At 42.9% G+C, this 27109-nt stretch overlaps 1 pseudogene; it reads left to right on the forward strand.

Annotated features, from left to right (window-relative positions):
• The first annotated feature begins 3455 nt into the window (after positions 1–3455).
• Positions 3456–3889, forward strand: LOC100446343 (huntingtin-interacting protein K-like; annotated as a pseudogene).
• Positions 3890–27109: the final 23220 nt, after the last annotated feature.

The raw sequence follows: 27109 nt of genomic DNA on the forward strand, positions 1-27109 counted from the left end.
CATTCCCTTTTCCAAGTGATGTGTGTGCTACATTAACTTCTGCTCCAGTCAGACACTGAGTTCTAACAGCTAGTGTAAGAAACAGCTCAGCATGTGGATCTGAGCTGGTCCTTGTTGAGTTTTGATGGGCAGAATTACCTTGTGGTTTGAGCTCTGGGACGTGGGACTTTCAGTGCTAAAACCAGAATGAGTTAGTCATCCTATCGTTGGCAGCTGACAACTCACATTCATAACAGTTCAAGTATATTTCTAAACTAAGATAGTGAGCTAATTCAATGTATTTTACATTTTACTTAGTATTGTATATAATTGTTTTTAATGCGTAAATATCTGATAATGTTTAAATCAAATTCTGTAGATAAAATGCCCTGAAACACAAATTGTCTTACCAAAAACTGGCTGAAAACGCACATATATTTATGATATAGTTCATGAGAACTAACACGTGTAAATGAAGCAAAAGAGTGTGGTCTGGCCTCAGGCGTGTAGTGTTCACTCGTGGGAGGCCCCAGGTCCCACCTCAGATGCCTCAGGGTATAAGCTCAGACTCTACCCTTGGGCTGTTACTGTCCTGGCACAGCTCTGCTAAAAAAGAAAATATACCTTTCCTTTGATTGGTATTTTTCTTTTTCATTATGAATTAAGGCAGCAATACTGATTTCTAGGAATCAAATGTAGAAAGCATTATCTTTTCTTTAAAATCAAACTCATATAGCTAGTTATGTGTATTGTAACTATTCAATAAATAGTCACAGGGATGACAAAATTCAATGTAAGTTGATAATAGATCTCTCCATTAAATTCCTCTTTCACCCAGGCTGGAGTGCAGTGGTGTGACCTCGGCTCACCGCAACCTCCACACACCACCCCCCTGCCGCCGCCGCCGTTTCCAGTGATTCTCCTGCCTCAGCCTCCTGAGTAGCTGGGACTACAGGCACCCAACACCACACCCAGTAAATATTTGTATTTTTAGACAAGACTGGGTTTCGCCATGTTGGCCAGGCTGATCTCAAACCCCTGACCTCAGGTGATCCGCCTGTCTCAGCCTCCCAAAGTGTTGGGATTACAGGCATAAGCCACAGCACCTGGCTGAAACTCCTATTTGAAACATAGCCTACCATCTAATGAAAAGGAATTACTAACTCCATACTAATATGAGACACTTTTTCTGTGGATTATGGTAGCAAGTAGTACTCATGTAAAAATATCTGGTCTCCTGGCTTTATTTGCAATTTTTTTTTTAAGACAGGGCCTCACTCTGTCATCCAGACTGGAATGTAGTTGTGCAATCACAGCTCACTGCAGCCTTGACCTCCTGAGCTCAAGTGATCCTCCCACCTCAGCCTCCCACGTAGCTGGAACTATAAGCACACATCAGCACACTCTGTTCATTTTTGTATTTTTTGTAGAGATGAGGTGTCACCGTCTTGCCCAAGCTGGTTTCAAACTTCCGGGCTCAAGCGATCCAACTGCTTTGGCCTCCCAATGTGCTGGAATTACAGGCGTGAGCCACTGTACCCAGCCATCTCCTGGCTTTAAATATGGGAAGTGAAATACACACTTTGAAGGAATCTGTATATGTTCCTGTACTTTCCCCAAGCCTGGATGACATGGATGATTTCTTTCCAGTAGAAGACCAATAAAATACTCAGGGGTAAAGGACATAAGGCAGTTGCCCCGGCACCTGAATGCCTGGTGTGCCTAAGACATCCACCCGCCCTGACTCATTTCACATGGAACAGCAGGACCCGGATGTAAATGAGAATCGCATAGTGCTTGGCTTGTAGCTCTCCTGAGGAACTTCCCATATTGGTTTCTCATCCATCACACCCTGAATGTGTGATGTTCCTTTATGCCTCTGAGTTTGTAGGTGCTGCACCTTCTTCCTAGAAACCCTGGCCACCCTTCATCTGCTGTGCAAATCCCTAGTCATCCTAAAGACTTATCTTAAACAACACCTCCTCCGTGAAGCCTCCCTAAAGTGTTCAGCTCGTGCAAGCAGAATGAGGTGCTTTCTCTTCTGCTCCTCCAAGTTTCTTGATCATTCTATTATAGCACATGAATAACACCAAAATTATCTGTATACATGTCTTTCTCTGCATTAAACTGTAACTTCGTGAATGTGCACATGCTAGACATCACGGTCAGGAAGCTGCAGGAATGAATGATTATATCTATTTATGTTGGTCCTTTTTCTCCAGCTCCTAATTATATGCCTCAAGAATATGGGTACAGGTTGTTCTTACTCATTTCCTACACCTTGCAAGTTATAACACATTGTCTTGTACACAGGCAAAAATAAAGACTTGAATGAATGAGATGTCATAGCAATAACCATATCTGCAAAACTGACAAAACCTTAGTTCAACTTCTCCTGTGCTGTTTTAATCCAGAATCCATAGTATTTTTCACTCAAAGAGGAAAGTACCAAAGTTCTCAAAATAGAAGGAAAGAATAAAGAAAATAATAATACTATAAAAGAAATAAAACAAAAAGGAATAAATAGCAATCACTAAAGAATTTTCCAGATTTGTGTAAGATAAGAGGAGACTAAGATCCAGACCAATGATGGCTTTAAAAGTCACACACTCTGTGACATACTAGAGGTGACATGCTAGAGGTGTCTAGATATGTCACACTCTGCTGACATACTAGAGGTGTCCAGATTTTCAGGACCTCAGGAACAATTTTGACACCCAGGCCTCTGGCCAGATTGAACTGTAGGTGGAGCCTCTTTATGTTATCTTTTCTCCACATCGTGGCTTTTTCTTTTTTCCCGCCCCCATTCCTCAGATATAGAGCTGAGGGTATAAACTGGTAGCCCAACCCACAAACCTGTTTACTCACACAGTGGTTTTATGTTTTTAAATTAGCTGCCAATATGGAAAGAGTGGGGAAGTTCGCATAAACATTCCCAACTTCCGATTCCCAACTTCCCTTAGAAAATCACATCTGGACAATCCTAGGCCCTCATCCCCATGTGGCAGTGATCAGCTGAGCTGAGTAACAGTGGTCCCCATTCAATGAGGATGGCCTCTCCAGGGCCGTGGTTGCCTGCTTCATCCATTCCCTTCACCCTCCTCACCCGATTAGGCAGCCGAGTATGCGCCTCTGGTGCACTGGAAACCTCAGGCAAACGCTCAGCATGCAGGGCTAGGGTTGCACATTGACGCAGACTCCAGGCTCTCCAGGCTGCTGTTGACCGTCCTAATCTTCCACCAGGTCCCATGGAAAACTTGTATAAGTCATTGCCCCTCTCTGGGACTCAGTTTCCTCATAAGCCAACTGCAGATACACAAAAGAGTTCACAATCATTTATTTATTAAAGTACCAATAAATTCAAACTTTCTCAGTCTGCATCCAAATGTCTCACCTTGCCCATAAACTTTATGGCTGATGATGCCCCTAAAAATGTAGGTTTTTAAAAAAAGTAACCTTTTTTTTTTTGTCGCCGTGAGGTGGGGCTTATGCGGCGGCATGGTGAAACAGATGTGGTGACCGAGGGGGATGTGGAGATGGAGTTAGAGATTGAGACCCGTGGCCCAGAGCGGCCTCCCGAGAAGCCAGGGAAACATGACTGACAGCGGTGCCGCGGACTTGGAGCAGGTCACCAACTACGCAGAGGAGAAGGAGATCAGAGTTCCAATCTGGAGACGGCCACGTCTGTGATTGGAGACAGAAGGTCCCGGGAGCAGAAAGCCAAACAGGAGGGGAAGAAAGAACTGGCAATAGTCACTATCAAGAAGGAAGATCTGGAGCTGATAATGACCGAGATGGAGAGATCTCGAGCAGCAGCGGAAGGCAGCTTGCGGGAACACATGAGCAACGTGGTAGAGGGGCTTATTGCTCTAACCAACTGATGCGTGCTTTCTCAGATATACCTACTGGATTAATTTATGGCAATAAAATATTTTTGTCTTTAAAAAAAAAAAGTAACTATTTTTAATGACACTGACCCTTGCCCCCAAAGCCATGAGGAGGTCACCAGTGATTTCCTAAGTACCTAATGATCCCCTGTCTTTTCTCAGTTCTCACCTCTGAAAGCTACCAACATTCCATCCTTCTTGAAACCTTCTCCTTCGCTGGCTTCCATCAGTTTCTATTTTCTGGATGGCCTGCCCCTCTCCGACTACTGTATTTTCTTCCTTTTTTCTTTACCAAATATAGAAATTCCCTAATGTTCAGTCCATCCTCCAGCCTCTTTCCCGTGGCTATTCTCTTTTGCAGGAAATGTACACACTACCGTGGCTTTAGTCACAGCCTCTCTGTGGGTAACTTCTCTCTCTTGAGCTTGAAACCACATTGTCAATGAACTCTCACCATTTCTTCCCTGCACCCCATCCTTTACTCGATATTGGCATGTCCAAAAATATTAGGCTGGTGCAAAAGTAATTGCAGTTTTTGCCATTAAAATAATTACCATGAGAATCGCTTCAACCCAGGAGGTGGAGGTTGCAGTAAGCCGAGATTGGGCCATTGCACTCCAGCCTGGGCAACAGGGCAAGACTCTGCCTCAAAAAAAAAAAAGAAAAAAAAAATTCCTTTGCACCAGCCTAATAAAATATCCAAATCCAAACCCAGTGGGGTGGATATCAACTGTTTCTGTCTGCCCTGAATTTCTGTTTTCACCGGAGATCTACGAAACTGTCAATCAAAATTTCCTACCTGGCCTAAATGGAGGGAACGCAAACCAAAGCTTCACCATCAGTGGTACCCCATCTTCCTGTCCGCAGTGATAGGGCTAAGGAGTAAGCACCTGCCCTAAGTAGGATTTGGCATATGGAGACGAGAGGAAGTCGTCTTAGATCATGAACTGTGAAGATGCTGCAGCTGTAGCTGTCTTTCCTGGCCACATGGAAGCTTCAGAGGGAAGGCACGGCACCCAAAGAAAAGCAAACCAGAGCCCCCGAGTGCCTAGGACCAGGAGCGTCCAAAGCCCGACGCAAGACCCTGGGTCTCACTATTAGAGCAGTAACCAATTCCATTTGTCCATAAGCTAGTTTGATTGCATTTTTGTCAGTCATCAAAAGCGCCCTCTTGGCCAGGCATAGCAGTTCACACTGGTAATCCCAGCATTTTGCGAGGCTGAGGCAGGAGGATCGCTTGACCCCAGGAGTTCAAGACCAACCTGAGCAACATAGTGAGACCTTGTCTCTTCAAAAAATTAAAAAATTAGCCAGGTGTGGTAGTGTGTATCTGTAGTCCCAGCTGCTCAGGAAGCTGAGGCAGGAGGATTGCTTGAGCCTAGAAGGTTGAAGCTACAGTGAGCTATGATTGTGCCACTGCACTCCAGCCTAGGTGACAGAGCAGGGCTCTGTCTCAAAAATTAAAAACAAATAAAAAAAGAGCCTTCTTGTATTACCCCATTCTCCCAATGTATTAGTCCATTTTCATGCTGCCGATAAAGACATACCCAAGACTGGGAAGAAAAAGAGGTTTAATTGGATTTACAGTTCCACATGGCTGGGGAGGCCTCAGAATCATGGTGGGAGGCAAAAGGCACTTCTTACATGGTGGCAGCAAGAGAAAATGAGGAAGAAGCAAAAGCAGAAACCCCTGGTAAACCCATCAGATCTCATGAGACTTATTCACTATCACAAGAATAGCATGGGAAAGATGACCGGCCCCCATGATTCACTTACCTCCCCCTGGGTCCCTCCCACAACACACGGGAATTCTGGGAGATACAATTCAAGTTGAGATTTGGGTGGGGACACAGCCAAACCACATCACCTAGTTAACAGGTCATAAAAATTGAAGACATCTTTAAGTCTCTCCTCTCCTTTCCTCCAATATTCAATTTGCAACCAAGTCTTGAAATTCCATTTCTATAATCATTGCCACAATCCCAGTCTCTTCTCAGCCTCATTGCTACTATCCAAGCTAACAGCCTCATATACCTTTCTAAAGACTTTTGCAGTAGTCTACTAACTGGTCTCCCACCTCCAGACTCTACCCACCCCTGAGACCACTGTTAGGTCCATTTTCCTAAATCATAAGTCTAGTTACCTAATCCCGCCTTTTAAAAAGTTTCTGTGGGTATCTATTGCATCCAAAATAAGAAAAGATGCCTGTTTTCATTTGCTGGGGCTGCCATAACAAAGTACCACAGACTGGGTGACTTAAACAACAGAAATAGATTTTCTCACATTTCTGGAGGCTGAGACCAAGGAGTCTGCAGGGTTGGTTTCTTCTGAGGCCTCCATCCTTGGCTTGCAGATGGCTGTCTTCTCCCTGTGTGTTTTCGTGGCCTTCCCTCTGTATCTGTCCGTGTCCCAATTTCCTCTTCTTAGAAAGACACCAGTCACCTGGAATTACAGCCTACTCCAGTGACCTCATTTTAACTTAATTACCTTCTTAAAGACCCCATCTCCCAATGCAGTCTCATTCTGCAGAATTGGGAGCTACAACTTTAGCACATGAATTTGGTGGGGCAATGGTGGAGAGACACAAATCGGCCCATAACAATTCCTCATTCAGATTTCTTTTTTCTTTTTTTGAGATGAAGTCTCACTCTGTCGCTCATGCTGGAGTGCAGTGGCACAATCTTGGCTCACTGCAACCTCCACCTCCTGGGTTCAAGCAATTCTCTCACCCCAGCCTCCTGAGTAGCTGGGATTACAGGCACCCACCATCATGCCTGGATAATTTTTGTATTTTTAGTAGAAATGGGGTTTTACCATGTTGGCCAGGCTGATTTTGAACTCCTGACCTCAAGTGATCTACCCGCCTCAGCCTCCCAAAGTGCTGGGATTACAGGCATGAGCCACCACGCCCAGCTTTCTCAGATTTTTTTTCTTTTCTTTTTTTTTTTTTTTTTTGAGATGGTGTCTTACACTGTCGCCCAGGCTGGAGTGCAATGGCACAATCTCAGCTTGCTGCAACCTCCACCTCCCAGGTTCAAACAATTCTCCTGCCTGAGCCTCCTGAGTAGCTAGGATTACAGGTGCCCAACACCATGCCCAGCTAATTTTTGTATTTTTAATAGAGACCGGGTTTCACCATGTTGGCCAAGCTGGTCTGGAACTCCTGACCTCATGATCTGCCCACCTCAGCCTCCCAAAGTGTTGGGATTATAGGCGTGAGTCACCACACCCAGCCTCAGATTTCTTAATATGACTCCAAATTAACATTTTCAACCCCACTAAATGTATCTGCTTGGAATATGCATTCCCTTCCTATCTCCATCTCATATCTCTGTTCATCAGAACCCTTCCCATCCTTCAAAGTCCTTCACAAATGCCCTGTCCTCTAAGCTGTCCTGCTTTCTGGATGGGACTTTCTCTCCCATTCCTTTGAGCAGGATATCAGTTGCTTCGTTCATCCCGCATCCTCACATTCCTTTGCCTTCCCCTGCCTTGGGAGTATGACTTCTCTCCACTATAGGTCTGATGGAGCTTCCAGGTAGAGAACCCCTGGCCACAAGTGTGAACAAGCTCAGCCAATCATAGCCGATGTTCTGGGGATTTGCTCACACCAGACAGAAGGTGGTTGGAACTGAGTCATTTGATCGTGGCACCCTCGACGGCTCTTGGGTTCTTCTTGCTGCAATCCTCAGTGCTGCCTGGTTCCTGTCATTCTCAAAGCATCTGTTAAGCTCTTTTTTCTACTCAGTGAGTTACCCAGAAGGCTTTCAATAAATCCATTATTTTTTCTGACTTGAGTTAACCAGTATTCATTTCTTTCATGTGCATCCAAAGAGTGCTATTAATATAATTTGAAGCCCCAGAGCACAATGTTTTTTCATCTCATAACACACCCTATTTCTGCCTTGTATGGAATAGCTTCCATGATTTCCCCCACATTACTTCTTTCCCCCTTGCTTTTCTCTACATTCAAGCAGCTGGTCCACTTTGTGCTCATTGCCTTAGAGGGGTGTGAGAGAGCAGAAAAGAGAGAAAAAGAAGTTTCCTAGTAACAGCAACACCCCACAGCACAGACAACAGATTTGGAAGCAAATATTATTTGTAATAGTAAGATTCTCTATCTCACCTGCCCAATCTTCCTGGACCAGAGGATTCTCAGAGTTAGAAGCAAGAAGGAAAGATGGAAGCAGATTCGGAGAGCTAAAATGCTCACTGGTCCTGGAGAGAAGCAGCATTTTCTCCTGTGCCCCTGGTAGAACCTTAGGGAGGCAGCAAGACTCCATAAGGAAAATGGATGAGTGCTGTGTTTATGCATACTGCAAAGAGGCACACTGGTTACATGTAACCCAGAAAGGCCTAGAAGTAGCAGAGAGAATCAAAAGGTAGGTCCTGAAGGGACCTTGCAGAGGGAATGAGTGTGTCCCCATGGCCGCCTGCATGAACAGATAATACAGAACCACAGGGGCAGTGATGTCTCAGCAGATCGTGCTGACAGATGACATTGAGGACCAAAAAGCACCCCCTCCTGATGGCTTCGGATTATGTAAGCCCCTAGAATTAGTCATGACCCAAAAAATGGTGAGGACCCCAACTGAGCCTATTCCAACCTGGTAAAAAAGTAGGGCTCAAAACAGATGTTAAGTTGTTAAATAGAGGCAGAAATTGTTCTTTCTTACCGGGGTTGAATATTAGGATTTATTCTCCCAACATACTTATTTATATACCAGTCTTGCCCTTCCTGTTAGACAACAACACAGCAAGGACTGTCTACAGTAAACTGCTGTCACAGTAATTTATGCAAAGTACACTCTCAGTGACTATGTCTTTAAGTTGAGTTGAATTGAATCAAGTAACGATTCAAACTTGAAGTTTGCAGCAGGGTTAGATTACCAATATCAATGGGAGGTTTATTCTTGGTTTCTGGGAAGAGTGCTGGATATTTTGCATATTTTTATGAGAAAATGAAAGAGTTGTATCCATGATCTGGAAACATCAGTGGAATTTGCGTCTCCAGCATAACGGGAGTTGTTTGGCCCTAGTGATGAGAAGGAATGAAAAACTGAAGCCCAGAGGTACAACAGTTTACCCAAGGTAACAGAATCAGTGAGAGAGTGGGGCAAGTATCCTTCTCACTCTCCATTTACCCCATCTGGCTGAGAATCCATGTCCTACCCTTCACCCAGTCTCTTGCAGACCCTCAACTCATTCTTGCTTCATTGTTTTCATTGTCCATCCTCCTGAGCCACCTGGCAACACCTCAACTCAGATCGAACCAAGGTCTCTGATCTTTTTGTACACCCGGGCTGCTGGGCTCTGCTTGAGAATATCAGACAACCTCACAGGTTGGTTCCACTAGAAATTCATAACTGCCAGACTTGACTGGGCCCTTGATGCTGCCAGCAATCTATCAATCTTTCTCTGTCCACGCTCTCCGAGTTTCCATTCTAGTTATTTCACAAGTTTGTCTACTCTCCTCAAACTTCCGGTCCCACTGAATCTCCCCTTTTCACTCAATCCTACTAAGATGAAGTCCTCTGATGGGAAAATGCTCAGATCCCCACCACCAAGCCTACATGTACATCTGCATACACACTCACAAGGAGCACGTTTCCCCTCACAGTCTGAGGGCAGGACTTCACTCGCGCTCTGAATTCCGTCCCTGCCCAAAACCCCTTGCCTTGCATTGCCCCTCTCTCTGCTCCATCTTTCGCTTCTGAAGCACTTGCTTATCTTCAGACTTGAGTCGATGCATACAGGTGGTTCCTATTTTAAAAATCAAACACACTTCCGCAGCCCTGTGTTCCCCGCTGTTCTCTTCCCACAGCCGCCTCACTGCTCCCCTCTTGAGTTATCCACTCTCGTCATCTCCATTTCCCACCACAGTCTGGTGGGTGCTTCTGGTCAGCTAGAGTTGCTCTCACCTGGGACCTCATTGTTGTCTATGGTGAGCGTGTCAGTCCTCACCTTGCTGACAGCATTTGACCCTATTCAGCGGTCCCCTTCTTATTCTATTTATTTATTTAGAGACAGAGTCTCACTCTGTTGCCCAGGCTGGAGTACAGTGGCATGAAGACAGCTCATTGCAGCCTCTATCTCTTGGGCTCAAACAATCCTCCTGCCTCAGCCTCCCGAGGAGCTGGGAGCAGTCGTCCTCTTCTTGAAAACATTCTCTTATTGATTTCTGTGACTCCACATTCCTCTGATTTTCTCAAACTTCTCCAGCCACATTGTCAGCCTCTTTTTCAAGCTAATTTTCTTATATCCATTCCTTAATGGTGTCCCTTGGCGTTGGTATCTTCTCTGATCACCCCAAATACTGTCCCTGGGCAATTTCATCCACTTCTTGGCTTCAATTACATTCATATTGAGGTCTCTCAAATCCATACCTGCCAGTCCTGGCCTGGGTCCTGAGTTCTACATCTGTAACTCTACTGGACATCTTCATGTGGCATCCCCAATTCAACAATGCCTAAAACTAGACTCGTTATCTCCATGTCCCCCCACCAAAAAGAAAACCCAAATCCTCCTTTTTTTCCTCCCAGTCAAAGGCAACATCACCCACCCAGTCATCCTCCTGAACGCCTTGTACCCTCATGGCTCCCAAATGTAGTCAATCACTGGATGCTCTCAAGTCAACTCTAAACGTTCCTCAAATCAGCCTACCCCTGGAGAGAAAACTGTGGGGAAATGGTTAAACTTGCAGTTAGACAACAGGGCTTCAAATCCCAGATCTAGCCAGGCACAGTGTCTCACGCCTATAATCCCAACATTTTGGGAGGCCCAGGTGGGAGGATCGCTTGAGCTCAGAAGGTCAAGACCAGCCCGGGCAACATAGCGAGACCTAAATGAGCTTGGCATGGTGGCACATACCTGTAGTCCCAGCTACTCAAGAGGCTGAGGTAGGGGGATCATTTGAGCCCAAGAGGTTGAGGCTGCAGTGAGCCGGGTTCATGCCACTGCACTCTAGCCTGGGCGACAGAGTGAGACCCTGCTCAAAAACAAACAGATAAACAAACAAATCCCAGATCTACTTACTTGGAGATGCAAGCAACTTAGCCTCTCTATAGTTTCTCCATTTATAAGATGTACGTGGTGATAATACAGGCTTCCTCGTGTAGATGCTATGAGGATTAACTGAGCTCGTGCATAGAAAGCACTTAGAAGAAGGTCGGGCATGGTGTCTCATGCCTGTAATCCCAGCACTTTGGGAGGTCAAGGCGGGTGGATTACCTGAGGTCAGGAGTTCAAGACCAACCTGGCCAACATGGTGAAACCCTGTCTCCACTAAAAATACAAAAATTAGCCAGGCATGGTGGCGGGCACCTGTAATCCCAGCTCCTCGGGAAGCTGAGACAGGAGAATCACTTGAATCCAGGAGAAGGGGGTTGCAGTGAGCCGAGATTGTGCCATTGCACTCCAGCCTGGGCAACAAGAACAAAACTCTGTCTCAAAAAAAAAAGAAAAAGAAAAAAGAAAGAAAGCACTTAAAAGAGTACTTGGCACATGGTCGGTGTTACCTCTCCGTATAGTCCTCACTGCCGCCCACTAGTAGCAGCCACCCTCTCGTCTGTTTCCTGGCTGACCGATGCAGTCTGCTGATGGGCTTTCTGTCTACGACCCTGCTCCCCTTCCAATCTGGTCTTCACACTACCTTCAAAAGGATTTTATTAAACAAAATTTGTTCATGTCACTTCCCTACTAGAAACTTAACAGTGGCTGCCCATTGCCCTTAAAACAAATTTCAGATTTCTGATGATGGCTTACAAGATTCAGCATGACCAGGCCTCTGCATGCCTTTTCAAGCCGATCTTCTGCCATTTCTCCTCAATTCCTTTTCCAGCCACACAACCATTTCCTAAGACACAACTTGCCCCTTCTCACCTGGGCCTTCTCACCTCTGGGTTTTTGCAATGCTGGCCACTCTGCTGTGAACACCCTTTCTTTACCTCACCTCAATCCCTCACCTACCTGGGCTGTGCCAACCCCCGCTTATCCTTCAGGTCTCAGCTAAACATCACTTGTTTGAGGAAGATAGGCTTTTGTGAAGGTTAATATTAAGTGTCAACTTGACTGGATTGAAGGATGCAAAGTATTGTTTCTGAGTGTATCTGGGTGTTTCTGGGTATTGCCTCTCCCAGTGGGAGAGGCAGACTCATCCTCAATCGGGGTGGGCACTATCCAATCAGCTGCCAGTGCGGTTAGAAAAAGCAGGCGGAAAGGAGGTGGAAGAACCCGACTTGCTGAGTCTTCCGGCCTTCATCTTTCTTCCGTGCTGAATGCTTCCTGCCCTTGAGCATCAGACTCCAGATTATTCGGCTTTTGGACTCTTGGACTCACACCAGGGGTTTGCCAGGGGCTCTCAGGCTTTTGGCCACAGATTGAAGGCTGCACTGTCCACTTCCCTAGTTTTGAGGTTTTGGGACTGAAACTGAGCCACCACTGGCTTCCTTGCTCCTCAGCTTGCAAATGACTTATTGTGGGACTTCACCTTGTGATCGTGTGAGTCAATTCTCCTTAAGAAACTCCCTTTCATACATTTATATGTCCTATTAGTTCTGTTCCTCTAGAGAACCCTAACTAATACAGGTTTAGCCTCCCAACTTGGAGAATGCCCCATCCTCTCCCGGTCCATAACATTTACCACTGGGCTTTGCCATTGTCTATTTGTCTGTTTCTCGCTGCAGATGATGAGCTCTGCTATCTTTTATAATTGCTTTTATTGCCTGTCTTCACACTAGAGTCTGAGCTGTTCGGGAGCAGGGACTTCATTTGGTCCCCATTGCATCCCAAGAGCCTAGAATTGTGCCTGGCACACTGAGTACCCTCTCAGTTAATATTTGTTAAATAAACTAAATGATGCCTAGGCTATTATTTTCCCAACACAGACGTGAGGTTTTTAGGTTGAAAAAATATATATTATAATTCATTTTGGAAATTGAACGCCCAGCAAATCTTCTTAAAATAATTTAATCAGTTCTTGTTCAGTGACCATTCACCTTGAGAAACCTTGTACAATCTTCTCAGGTGACTTCTCTGCACTTGATCATCTCTACTGTAATATATCTTCATGGAATGGGCTCCAGAGACCGTTAACCTTGAAGAAACCTTAGTTCATCGCTCTATAGAAAGATTTTTATATCAGAAAGCCTGTGGGTTACTTTAACATGAAATAATGACCTTAATCACATTTGACAACCCTTTCTACTTAAAATTATTTATGAGATTCAAGCGAGTAGTTAGGAACTTAATGACAGATCTCACTTTAAATGGTCCTTCCTTCCTAACGCTTTTGCTATAATGACTTGCAACATAAGGTTGCCTTTGTTGGTTCTAGAAAGTAAGAAAAAGACTTTCCTTCATTTAAAAATGTTATTAAAAATGTTATTTTAAAAATAACATTTTTCCTTAAGCTAAAACAGATGAGATTCAAAAAGGGCATATGTCCCTAATTATTATGATTAAGAATTTATTCTTTTCACATTAATGTTTGGGCATCTTTTGGTCACCCAATCCTGTTCTCTCTTCTTCTCTTTTTTCGCTTTCCTGCCTGCCACATTTCCTGATGGCAAAGAAAAAAAATAATTCAAAAGAGAAAAGTACACAATATACACAGATATACAAATGTAGAGAGAGGGACCTCGCAATATAATCACATATGGGGAAAGAAGGATTTGCAGCAATGTCAATATAATCTATTAGTGTATGTGTGTGTGTGTATGTTTATACGCATATGTGTGCATGTATGTGTGTATATGTATATATAAAGACTCAGTTTCAACATGCTTATCAATTTCCAGGGTCATCTTCATAAATGAGTAAAATTGTAATAGATGCATATGAACACACGTATGTATGTGCATATACACATATATACATGTATACCTATATAAATATATACACATATATTCCACATTATGTGTATATAATGCATCTATATATACATATGTATACCATGTAATGTACATATATGAAATAAACATGTTTTATATACATATGTAAGTTATGTAATATATGTATATAAAATACATGCATTTCATATACATATGTATACTATGTAATATATGTATGTAAAATACATGTATTTTCCATACATATGTATACTATGTATTATACATACATAAAATACACATATATTATATACATATGTATAATATGTATACTATACACATATATTTTATAATACACATATATTTTATGTTGATATATGATATATATTTTATATATGTATATTATAGAGTATACATATGTTTGTATACATGTGTTACATATACATTTATAAATAACAAATACACATTTATATATGTACTGTATGTATGTATACATATACACACATACATATACAAACAATACATATATTAATATATTCATATTATTTATATATAGATGTTTGTGTGTATTATCTGTGTATATTATACATACATAATATGAATGTGTGTGTGTATATTATACATACATAATATGAATATGTGTGTGTATATAAACCCATATGTTCATATGCATCTACAAAAATTTTATCCACTTATGAAGATGACCCTGGAAATTAATAGATGTACTAAGTATTTATGTCCCTTACAAAACTACACCGCCATACACATTTGTTTGAATTTTTAATGTTTAATAATTCCAACATTTCTCCAAAGGAAATGTTAGTAACCTTTTTGTTTGGCCTAAATGTGATACTTTTCCTTTCTTCCCAAAAACTCTCATATTAAGCCAAAGTAAATTAAATGCCCTCTAGATTTGGGGCTAATTCCTTGACACCACCTGAAAAACCTGGAGACACCCCTGCATGCTTTAAACAGCCCAGAATTCCTGCTGAGGTGCATCTTGCGCTTCTTACACTGTGCGCTCTCCACCTAGGCTGGACAGTTCTCCCTGCAACGCTGCACTTCATCCTTGTCCCAGGGGACATATGGCCTTTTCAGAAGAAGCTAAGGTCTTTCTTACTTACCACTGTTGCAAGAAGAATTTGAGAGCTTTCTTTTCTGTGAACTTCTGGGCTTCCCTGCTCTTCCAAAGATCGTTCTTTCGCCATGCCCAAAAGCTGGCAAACTGTCCACTGTGAGCTGTGTGACACAGAATCTGCAGGAGGTGGGGGAGGCCATGGCCAAGGCTCTGTCATTTTGATAGTTTTGGAAAAGATGTCTCTTGTCTCTGCTATTCTTGGGAAAGTGATGTGTGAAATGAAAGCAGAACAGTGTATCAGTAAAATAGGCACTCTCCACAGGGGTTTGACAGCCACCTTAGTAGATAATGTAACAACAATACGGCTCACACTTGTAATCCCAGCACTTTGAGAGGCCAAGGTGGGCAGATTGCTTGAGTTCAAGATTAATCTGGGCAACATGGCAAGACGCTGTCTTGACAAAAAATAAAAAAAAAATCGGCTATGTGTGGTAGTGTTCAACTGTGGTCCCAGTTATTCAGGAAACTGAGGTGGGAGGGTCACCTGAGTCTGGAGGTAGAGGCTGCAGTGTGCCAAGATCATGCCACTGCACTCCAACCTGGGCAACAGAGCGAGACCCTGTCTCAAAAAAAAAAAAAAAAAGCTCTGCTAAGCATAGAAAGTGCTCCAGGGAATACCCGGATTCAGTGTCAATAGAATGTCCATGCCACCTACAAAAATAGTAGATACAGTGATTACAGCACACAGCACATATTCTAAAGCAAGGAAAAGCACTTACATTTGCCTCTGTGGAAGCAACCAACAAGGCCGTGGGAAAATGAATAGCACAAGGCAGACACACAAACCCCTGGGAAACTGAGAGAGCAGCAGGATGACCTACAGAAATCCAACAATGAGTATCAAGTGGTAATTTTATGTGAACAAATGTAATTTTTAAATAAATTAGCAAAACCAGAAAGAGAAAAAAAGAAGGAATGGAGAAGCCAGACATCTTCTTCCTCCCACTTGCTAATACCCGACTGTCAACAGGCGGCCATCCCTCGACTCCCTGTTCCCCGTAAGGGCTGCTCTCCCGCTGAGTCCAGCTCTTCCGGAGGGAGAGTGGAGCTTTCAAGTGTTTCTGCAAACTAGAAGACCTGAGTTTCTACCACATTTTATTATTAATTAGGCTTGCTAATTAATCCAAAGCACATCACTTTCCTTCCCTGTACCTCAATTCCTCCCTGTCAACTAAGGAATTTGGACTAAATTATCTCTCAGCTTCCTTTAGCTTGACTGTTGCATGCTAACTTTCTGAGTCACCTTTCATAAATGTGGAAATCTAAAGCCACTATTGTTCTAGTCGAATCCATGTAGTAAAAATGTTTGACCAGTTTAATTAAAGTATCTTTGCTACTGAATACAAAAGTAGAAGTTTGGGATAATCTAAAAGTAGATTTACCAGTAGTCAGTACTATGGAAAGGGAAGATCTTGCAGGTTAATATCCTAACTAGATCTTAAGTGGATCTTAAGAAAAAGGAGACTGGGCACGGTGGCTCACGCCTGTAATCCCAGCACTTTGGGAGGCCGAGGCAGGTGCATCATGAGGTCAGGAGTCCAAGACCAGCCTGACCAAGATGGTGAAACCCCATCTCTACTAAAAATACAAAAATTAGCCAGGTGTGGTGGCAGGCACCTGTAATCCCAGCTACTCGGGAGGCTGAGGCAGGGAATTGGTTGAACCCAGGAGGCAGAGGTTGCAGTAAGCCGAGATCACACCACTGCACTCCAGCCTGGGCAACAGAGCGAGACTCGGTCTCAAAAAAAAAAGAAAAAGGAACCAGGAAGGGAGTTTGCAGAGCAGCTTATCTCACTTTAAGAGTTCTGGAAGCAACAGAAGTCACTATTAACAATCCCTTTTTCCTAGCACAGAGTTTGATTGTTAGGATATTCTGGGACAGACTGGGAGGGATGGATCATGGAAGACTCTTAATTCTGTGTGTGTGTGTGTGTGTGTGTGTATATAATTATTTTTTTGAGATGGAGTCTCGTTCTGTCACCCAGGCTGGAGTGCAGTGCTGTGATCTTGGCTCACTGCAACCTCCGCCTCCCAGGTTCAAGTGATTTTCCTGCCTCAGCCTCCCAAGTAGCTGGGACTACAGATGCATGCCACCATACCCAGCTAATTTTTGTATTTTTAGTAGAGGCAGTTTTCACCATGTTGGCCAGGCTGGTCTCAAACTCCTGACCTCAGGTGATCTGCCCACCTCAGCCTTCCAGAGTGCTGGGATTACAAGGGGCAAGCTACTGCGACCGGCCTGTATATCTATATGTGACTTAAGTCACATGTTATCATTGGATTCATTAAAATAAGTTAAATAAAATTGATGAAAGGTAAAATTTCCACAATGAATGTTTATCAAACTTCTTTTGGGTTTATTTTGCTCAAGGGGGAGCTCTCTAGTGTAATCCTGTTGTAACCAAGCGAGTTATAGAGAAACGCCACACTTTGAGACAAATTATGGAGTCCTTTATTAGCCGGTGACCGAGAAACAGCTAGCGCTCAAAATTCTCTCAGCGCTGAAGAAGGGGCTAGATTCTCTTTTATACTATGGTCTAAATAGGGGAGGGGGGTTTAACTGAAGCAATTTTACAGAAGCAGAATAGGTAAAAAGTTAAAAACATTAATTGGTTATGGAAGCAGTTACAAAAAATAAACAGTTCCAGGTGCAGGGGCTTAAATTATCACTAAGAGATAAATGCAGGGGCTTTAGATGCCTTCCACCGAGCACATTCCCAGGAGCTGCTGGTACAGCCTGCCTCAATGTCTTATCAGCAGGTGCATTCCTGGATGTGCTTGGAGTCAGCTTGCACTAGTTACTCCCTTAAGGGGGATACGGGGGACTGCAAGTGAAGAAACTAAAATGGAGTCTGTCCTGCTCTCTCTGCTAGGAGAGAGTCACTCAGGTTAAAACAAGGTAGGTTATCACAATCCTACACCCCTTCTCCCCTGTCCACCAAGAAGAAAGACAAGATCTTAAAGATCACAGCCCTATCCCACTCTGTCAAAAAGAGGGGAAAACCATAATTATTCCCTCAGGGAATTTTCTCAGCGTCTCCTCTTCATTTCCTTCAGTCAGCTTGCTTACTCCATGGAAATTTGCACTTCTCAGTGGTTGTCCAGAAAATAGCCATTATCTTACTAAGGTCAGAAATATGACAGAAGTTTTTGCCTAAGCAAAGTAAGAGTCAGAATGATAAACAAAAGGCATAACTGAAATTCACTAGCTAGTCTTTCAAAGAGAGCTTTAAACAAATTTGTCCTCCTCTGCCCTGTCACTGATTTTTGTAAATTGTTGGCAATCTTGCTTGCCACCAACTGTACTAAAGGGGAAGAGGGGAGGGAAGGACTTACCAGAGTTAATAGTACTAATATTTCTACTATCTGGCATAGCAGAAGCTACTAGAGATCTCTATTTTCTGTTTTCTATTATTAACCCATTTTCTATAACAGAGGTCAGCCTCTGGGCCAAATCCAGCCCACCACCTGCTTTTGTAAATAAAGTTTTATTGACACTGATATGGTTTGGCTTTGTCCTCACCCAAATCTTGTCTTGAATTGTAGCTCCCATAATTCCCATGTGTTGTGGGAGGGACCCAGTGGGAGATAATCGAATCATAGGGGCGTTTTCCCCCACACTGTTCTCATAGTAGTGGATAAGTCCCATGAGAGCTGATGGTTTTATAAGGGGAAACCCCTTTCACTTGGCTGTTATTCTCTCATCTGCCATCTTGTAAGACATGCCTTTCACATTCCACCATGATTGTGTGGCCTCCCCAGCCATGTGGAACTGTGAGTCCATTAAACCTCTTTTTCTTTATAAATTACCCAGTCTTGGGTACGTCTTTATCAGCCGTGTGAAAACGTACTCATACAGTCCCACAATCACGAGCATTCATCTGTGTAGTGTCTATGGCTGCCATTGTACGGTTACAGCAGGGTTAAATAGTTGAGACAGAGGCCATGTGCCTCACAAAGCCTAAAATATTTACTAACTGGCCTTTTACAGGAAAACGATTGCCAACTCTTGTTGTTTAATAATAGAACACACAACTTTAAGCAAGGTGCATGGCTGCCTAGAAGACAGGACTTACAAGTGGAAATTGTGAGCCAGGCACAGTGGCTCATGCCTGTAATCCCAGCACTTTGGGAAGCTGAGGCGGGTGGATAACCTGAGGTCAGGAGTTCGGGACCAGCCTGGCCAATGTGGTGAAACCCTGTCTCTACTAAAAATGCAAAAATTAGCTGGGCATGGTGGCAGGAGCCTGTAATCCCAGCTACTCAAGAGGCTGAGCCTGGAGAATCACTTGAACCTGAAAGGTGAAGGTTGCAGTGAGCTGAGATCATGCTATTGCACTCCAGCCTGGGAGACAAGAGTGAAACTCTGTGTCAAAAAAATAAAAAAAAAAAAGTAAGTGGAAATTGTGTACAACTTCATCTTGAACCATAAGATGAGCTTGAGAATAGCAGCCATGCACAGCAGAGAAGAGGGGTGGGACCTGCTTGGTCCTTGCACCATGGAGAACCATGTTAGACTTGGACATTTTGCCAGGATTTCTAAATGGGAGGAAAATAAATTCTTATTTTGGATTTTAAATCTCTCACAACTAAATATAATCCTAATATGTTGCGATATATCAATTTTTAACATAAAATGTAGCATAAGCTAAAAATATCTTTTTATGTATCTTCCTCAAACAAAAACACATGGCATCTGCAATCAAGTCAAAGAGACATTACCAGAGCTATTCAAAATAATTCCAAATAAGTGACCTCCAGACCATTCAGTAAAAGTATCATTATAGAGAGATGGGTGTGCTCCTCATTTGCATCTAAAGTTTTGTTTCTGCATGCTATAATTTCTCAGTTTATCATCCTCATCTGCATCTAAAGTTTTATTTCTACATGCTATAATTTCTCAGTTTATTATCCTCATCCTTAATTGGGTGAGGACAGCATATTATTTCTGTTAAGTATAATAACTATTAAACAAAGTTGTCACGCCCTACGTAATTGGGAATGTCAAATTCAAAATGTGTGCTTTCCTAATGTGTCACGACAAATTAATAGGCATTTGTCAGGGGAGAATCAGTGTCATGTTGGCTATAGGTTGACTTTTCCTTCTCGCTGTTATTGTCTTTTTGCCTTCATTGTTGATTGGTAAAAACTGTTCCATCACAACAGGCAAAAAACCTGTGCCTGGTGACACAGCAGGTGTGGGGCACATGTCTTAACAAAATGCCTTTTTATTAATTAGCACCTGTGATCACAGGCTGGTGATGCAAGAGCGAGTAGCCAAAGCATGGACTCCACAAAGGCTGCCTTCCCCCAAAGCAACCATCACTCCAGGACTCATTCTTCTCTGTCTTCCTCCAGTGCAAAGTCAGGTGTCACTCACTCCTGTCGCCTGATCTCTATTACATTAAAAAGGTGAAAATATGGGCCTTTCTGGAAATGTGACAATTGGATGAAATATTTTGCTTTTACTTGATAAGAAAATGTTAGAGGATTTGAGAATAAATAGTAACATAAACATTTAGAGTAGAATCATAGAATTTAGAATGGTGGAAGATACCCTTGAAATCATTTAGCCTCAGCTCCTCACTCTCTGGAAAATGAAACTGAGGCTCAGAAAGGTGAGGTGTTTGCCCAAAGTTATAGAAAGATCTGGATTAGAAAACAAACTTTTTATTTATAATCCAGGACTCTTTCCATGAATTGGGCATATTTCTCACTCTGTCACCCAGGCTGGAGTACACTGGTGTGATCTCAGCTCACCGCAACCTCCACCTCACGGGCTCAAGTGATTCTCCTGCCTCAGCTTCTCAAGTAGCTGGGATTACAGGCACACGCCACCACACCTGGCAAATTTTTGTATTTTTAGTAGACACAGGGTTTTGCTATGTTGGTGGTCTTGAACTCCTGATCTCAAATGATCTGCTGCCTCGGCTTCCCAAAGTGCTGGGATTACAGGCATGAGCCACCCCACCTGGCCAAGGCATATTCTTTTTTTTTTATTTTTTTGAGACAGAGTTTCACTGTTGTCGCCCAGGCTGGAGTGCAATGGCACCATCTCAGCTCGCTGCAACCTCCACCTCCCAGGTTCAAGCGATTCTCCTGCCTCAGCCTCCCGAGTAGCTAAGATTGCAGGCACCCGCCACCACGTCTGACTAATTTTTTGTATTTTTAGTAGAAATGGGGTTTCACTATGTTGGCCAGGCTGGTCTCAGATTCCTGACCTCAGGTGATCCACCTGCCTCGGCCTCCCAAAATGCTGGGATTACAAGCGTGAGCCACCACGCCTGGCCTAAGGCGTATTCTCTTAGTGTCGAGCTTTTTCACTTTTTGAGGAAACGTGACACCGAGTTTGACTAGGTGTGTAATGGGTTTTGGAACCACAGGGAATGTTTCCCAGAAAACATGGACTTCCTCCTCTCATAGCATGTTGGACGAGTTAGGATAGCCACAGTCTAAGCATGGTTATCAATAAACAGAGTAAATGTTCAAAGGTCGTGCTATCCAAAGGTAATCAGAAAGACCTAAAAATTCAGTAATTTTGCTAATACATGAATTTGGCTTTGCCAGGATAATCTCTTAGATTACAATCACCCCAAGCATCCACCCATTATCAAACATAGCTTTGCTATTCTCTTATTGTAACCGAGTGCTCAGTAACAACCCTAAAGTGATCTTTAAAAATTGTTTTTATTGGCCAGGCACGGTGGCTCATGCCTGTAATACCAGCACTTTGGGAAACCAAGGCAGGTGGATCACCTGAGGTCAGGAGCTCGAGACCAGCCTGGCCAACACGTCGAAACCCCACCTCTACTAAAAATACAAAAATTAGCTGGGCATGGTGGTGTGCGTTTGTAGTCCCAGCTACTCGGGAGGCTGAGGCAAGAGAATCGCTTGATCCCAGGAGGCAGAGGTTGCAGTCAGCCGAGATCATGCCACTGCACTCCAGCCTGGGCAACGGAGTGAGACTCCATCTCAAAAAAAAAAAGTTTTTATTGTGAAAAATTGCTTAGTTTCAAGTGGTAGTAACTTAGTTCAAATTGGCCCAGACCAAAAATAGGGTGCAAATCATTGATTCATATAACCGGAAGGTCTAAGGATACAATAGCTTCAGACAAGGTTAGGTCTAGGTGTTAAATGATGCCATTAAGAAGACGTTTCCATCTTTCCACTTTACTTCCTCTGTGTTAGTTTCCTTCTCAAGGAGTCTCTCTGCTTGTGGTGACGAAAAGACTATCACCACTCCGCCAGGCACGATGCTTCACGCCTGTAATCCCAGCACTTTGGGAGGCCCAGGCAGGTGCATCACCTGAGGTCAGGAGTTAGAAACCAGCCTGGCCAGCATAGTGAAACCCTGTCTCTACTAAAAATATGAAAATTAGCCGGACATGGTGGCGCATGCCTGTAATCCCAGTTACTCCGGAAGCTGAGGCAGGAGAATCACTTGAACCTGGGAAGTGGAGGTTGCAATGAGCCGAGATCGCACCATTGCACTCCAGCCTGGGCAACAAGAGCAAAAACTCCGCCTCAAAAAAATAAATAAATAAATAAAAATTAGCCGGGCATGGTGGTGCACACCTGTAATCCCAGCTACCTAAGAGGCTGAGGCAGGAGAATTGCTTGAACCCAGGAGGCGGAGGTTGCAATGAGTCGAGATCACGCCTCACTGCACTCCAGCCTGGGCCTCAGAGTGAGACTGCGCCTCAGAAAAAAAGAAAAAGAAAAAAAGTCTATCACCAGCTACAAACTTACATCCTATTCACTTAGCAACCTCAAAGGGTTCATGTTGCCATTTGTGGAGTCGGAGCATGTGGTGAAAATACTTGAACCACACCAACTGAAATGGGTACAGTGGGGGATGCCCAGTGGCATGCTGGTAAATGTTTAACAACCAGCTTCGGGGTTGGGGGTGAGGTCCTCATCTGTAATGTATGTTAATTTTCATGGTAAATACTGTCACCATGGCAGATTTCACACCACCAATACGGTCCCTAAGCATAGGATTTGGAAGAGGTGTGCAGGAGTAGCCATTAGATTACATTTCTACCTTATAGCCAAATGGATGGCCTCAAGATTGTCCATAATAATAAAATGTAGCAAAATAATCAGGAAGTGATGACTTTTCAGTATGTATTACCTTTGTTTTTAATATAATTTATTAAATCACAGGTTTGTGAGCCAGGCGCGATGGCTAATGCCTGTAATCCCAACACTTTGAGAGACCTAGGCAGGACAATCACTTGAGGCCAGGAGTTGGAGACCAGCCAAGGCAACAAAACAAGACCCCGTCTCTATAAAAAAATTTAAAAACTAGCTGGGTGTGGTGGTGCCCAGCGGTGGTCCTAGCTACTCAGGAGGCTGAGGCAGGAGGATTGCTTGAGCCCAAGAAGCGGAAGCTGCAGCGAGCTGTGATTACACCACCACACTCTAGTCTGAGCAACAGAGTGAGACCTTGTCTCAAAAAAAAAAGGAGAAGTTTTTAGAATTTAATGTTAAATAATGACTATGTATGGCCAAATTCCTGAAATCTTAACAATTGGCTTTTATGAGCTGGTGTGAGCAGATCTATCATACTACTGGCAAATGCTCCAAAAGGAGAAGGTTTCTGTTGTTAGAAAAAGAGAAAATCAACGCTGAGTAGGCAAAGATAACGGATGTCTCTTATAAGTGAGAGGTATGATTTGTGAAAGTTGAAAATTAATACTATTGTAGTGTGAGGATATGCAAAAGAAAATTTTGTCTTGCCCAAAATGTATTTCAAGAGAAAATCTTGGAGAATTAGGGAGACATGAAGACCTTGTGTGTGTTTACCCCTCACAGTATCAAGAGGGAACAGCTCTTGAGTAAGTACTTCTGCAACCTCAGCCCTAAGGGTTGGTGGTTTGGTACAGGACAGCCCCAGCAACCATACCTGAGACCCTGAACAGTTACAGAGATGGGGGTGAGCATGGAGGACAGCTGAAAAAAAGAGCTTCTCAGTATACTGCTCTCACAGCCTCCAAAAAAGTCAATATTACTCATTTAAATTAAATGCAGAAAGTTCTTGGTAAACTGATGGAAGTCTAGACTGACATTTTTTGGAAATAACCGAAGTTGCCTTTCTATCCATAGGACAAACATCCTCTGTAAAACCTGTCTTCAATAACCCAGAATTCCTTGTATCTACCCCTCTGAATTTCTGTAATTTTTTTCTTTTTTTTTAGACAAAATCTGGGTCTGTCACCCAGGTTGGAGTGCAGTGGTGCGATCTCAGCTCACTGCAACCTCTGCCTCCTTGGTTCAAGTGATTCTTCTGCTTCAGCCTCCCTAGTAGCTGGGATTACAGAAGCCCATCACCATGCCTGGCTAATTTTTTGAATTTTTAGTGGAGATGGAGTTTCTCCATGTTAGCCAGGCTGGACTCGAACTCCTGACCTCAGGCAATCCACCCGCCTTGGCCTCCTAAAGTGCTGGGATTACAGGTGTGAGCCACCACGCCCGGCTTTGAATTTCTGTAATACTTAATCATGACACGTGTCACCCTGTGGTTATACTGTCAGCCCTCCGTTATCTGCGGGTTTGGTGCTGGCAGATTCAACTAACCTCAGGTCAAAAATATTTGAAAAAAATAAATGGCAATAATAATAAAAATAAAAAAAATTTAAAAGCACAGTATAAAAACTCTTTACATGACATTTACATTGTATTAGGTATTATGAGTAATCTAGAAGTAATTTAAAGTATATGGGAGGATATGCACAGGTTATATGCAAACATCACAAAATTTTATATAAAGGACTTGAGCATCCATGGATTTTTGTATCCATGGGGATCTTGTAACCCATCCACTGCAGATACCTAGGGATTACTGTTTACTCTCATTTTGTTATAAAAATATTTGTGGGTGAAAGTTTTATCCTGCGAAATGCATTATTGGCTCCTTGGTATTTATTTTTGTCTCCAACAATACTGAACATAGTATTAGGCACATAGAATGTATTCAATGAAAAAGTGTATTGACATGAAAGACTGGATGTAGGGTAACACATTACTACCTACTAACAAAACTTATTTTATGAAAAGACAATGGTGCTATAGTAAGTTACATTTAAATGATATTTGTAAATCCTTGAGGGTGCCTAAAAATGGTTTAATCATTTTGAAATCTTTTTTTTTTTTTTTTTGAGTCAGATTCTCACTCTGTTGCCCAGGCTGGAGTGCACCAGCACAATCCCGGCTCACTGCAACTTCCACCTCCCAGGTTCAAGCGATTCTCCTGCATCAGCCTCCTGAGTAGCTGGGATTACAGGCGCCCACCACCACGCCAGCTAATTTTTGTATTTTTAGTAGAGACGGGGTTTCGCCATGTTGGCCAGGCTGGTCTCGAACTCCTGACCTCAGGTAATCTGCCCACCTCAGCCTCCCAAAGTGCTGGGATACAGGTGTGAACCACCACGCCTGGCCTGAAGTCTTATTGACAATGCAAATTTAATTTTTAAATATTTTTTACAAACATAGTATAATGGTAAGATGTAAGTTAGGCCCTGTCCAAATTAACTCAAATTTTATATTAATCAGGGCCAATATATGAGATTTCACTATAAATAAGACTTTACAGTAACACTTGTCTTCATCAGTCCCTTAGTACCATTATCCACAGTAGGAAAGCTGACCAAACTTGAGAAATTCACAGAATTATAAAAAGAACAACTTCAAATTACATGGCCTGACTGTGCCAATGCCTTATGTTGGCTGTTGGAAGACATATCACCTGTTTCTTAGGACAGAGCCTAAGGTTAGATCTTAATTCCAAGTGAATTTCCAAGTTGAATGTGGAAGTCGGCACTCAAACTGTTGGCAACCAGTTTACTTACCTTTAGAGGCAAGGTCATTTTCCTGGTAAGAAAATGGAGACAATTATCATTTAATCATCTTAATTGTTCATACCACACATTAGAAAAAGTCATAGAGTCTCAAATGCTATAATTATAGTGTCTTATTCAGCCTTTCTACTACAGCTGTTCCATAAACACCGCCCCATCCCTCACTAAAATAGCTTCGTAAAATTATGCTGTTCAGCTTTTGGTTAGAGTTTCCTAGTTTAAAGGAGATTTATACCATATATCCGAAGTCATCTCCTTTTGATTTTTGTTTCTCAGTCTTGCTGGGCCAGCTGCCTTACGCAGATGGAAATTTGGTCCCTTAAATAGGCTGTGTCTATCATGGTACCTGCTGGCACTGTTTCTTCCTGTTTCATGTTGAATTGCATACATTTTTGCCTCTGGGCCTCTCTAGCCACACTTTAAATTATACCTAAATTTAATTTTAATTCCAAACACAGTCTTTCAGAGCAGCAAATAAAAACAAGTAATTAGAAGTTTGTAAGTTTGTGATATAACAATAACATAGAGGAACAGAAAAATGATGTAAATGTGGAATTTAAGAAAGACTGTGCCAAATTCACAAATGCTAAATCTCCCTCCCCCCCAATCAAGAGAGAAACAATATTTTTAATCCATAGTCAAATTGCCCTGATACCCAAGGACTTACAGAATGTGATTTAGCATAGCTAACTTTCCAAAACAATTAAACTACTATGCCTTTAAGAATCTAAACCTTAAAAGCCTAATCACTCTCATTTGAATACTTTCCAAGATGTACTGTATTATGTTTTTTGTTTGTTTGTTTTGTTTTGTTTTGTTTTGTTTTTTGTGAGACAGAGTCTTGCTCTATCACCCAGGCTGGAGTGCAATGGCACCATCTCAGCTCACTGCAAGTTCAAGCGATTCTCCTGCCTCAGCCTTCTGAGTAGCTGGGATTACAGGCACCTGCCACCACGCCAGCTAATTTTTGTATTTTTAGTAGAGACAGGGTTTCACCATGTTGGCCAGGCTGTTCTCGAACTCCTGATCTCAGGTGATCCGCCTGTCTCAGCCTCTCAAAGTGCTGGTATTACAAGCATGAGCCACCGCGCCCAGCCTGTATTAAGTTTATAAATATAATTTAATCCACTTCTTAATGACTTGCAGTCATCCTTATGAACACTGTTCCTTGAACTGCATTGTAACAGCATGGAGAGACAAAAATAATGGTAATTTCCATTCAATACCACATGTGTTTGTTTGCCTTCTCTGTGCTAGACATGATCCTGGGTTCTAAGAATAGAAATGAATGAAACCTGGGCCCTGCATCCGGGGTTTCTCATTCTCACTAAGAGAACCTGAGAGCACAGGAAATGTACTGCGAGAGGTGGCAGACAACTGGCCTTGGACCAGTAAGCGAGAATCAGATCATGAGTGACT

This window comes from Pongo abelii, chromosome 6 (assembly GCF_028885655.2).
Source record: "Pongo abelii isolate AG06213 chromosome 6, NHGRI_mPonAbe1-v2.0_pri, whole genome shotgun sequence".
In the NCBI taxonomy this organism is placed as follows: Eukaryota; Metazoa; Chordata; class Mammalia; order Primates; family Hominidae; genus Pongo; species Pongo abelii.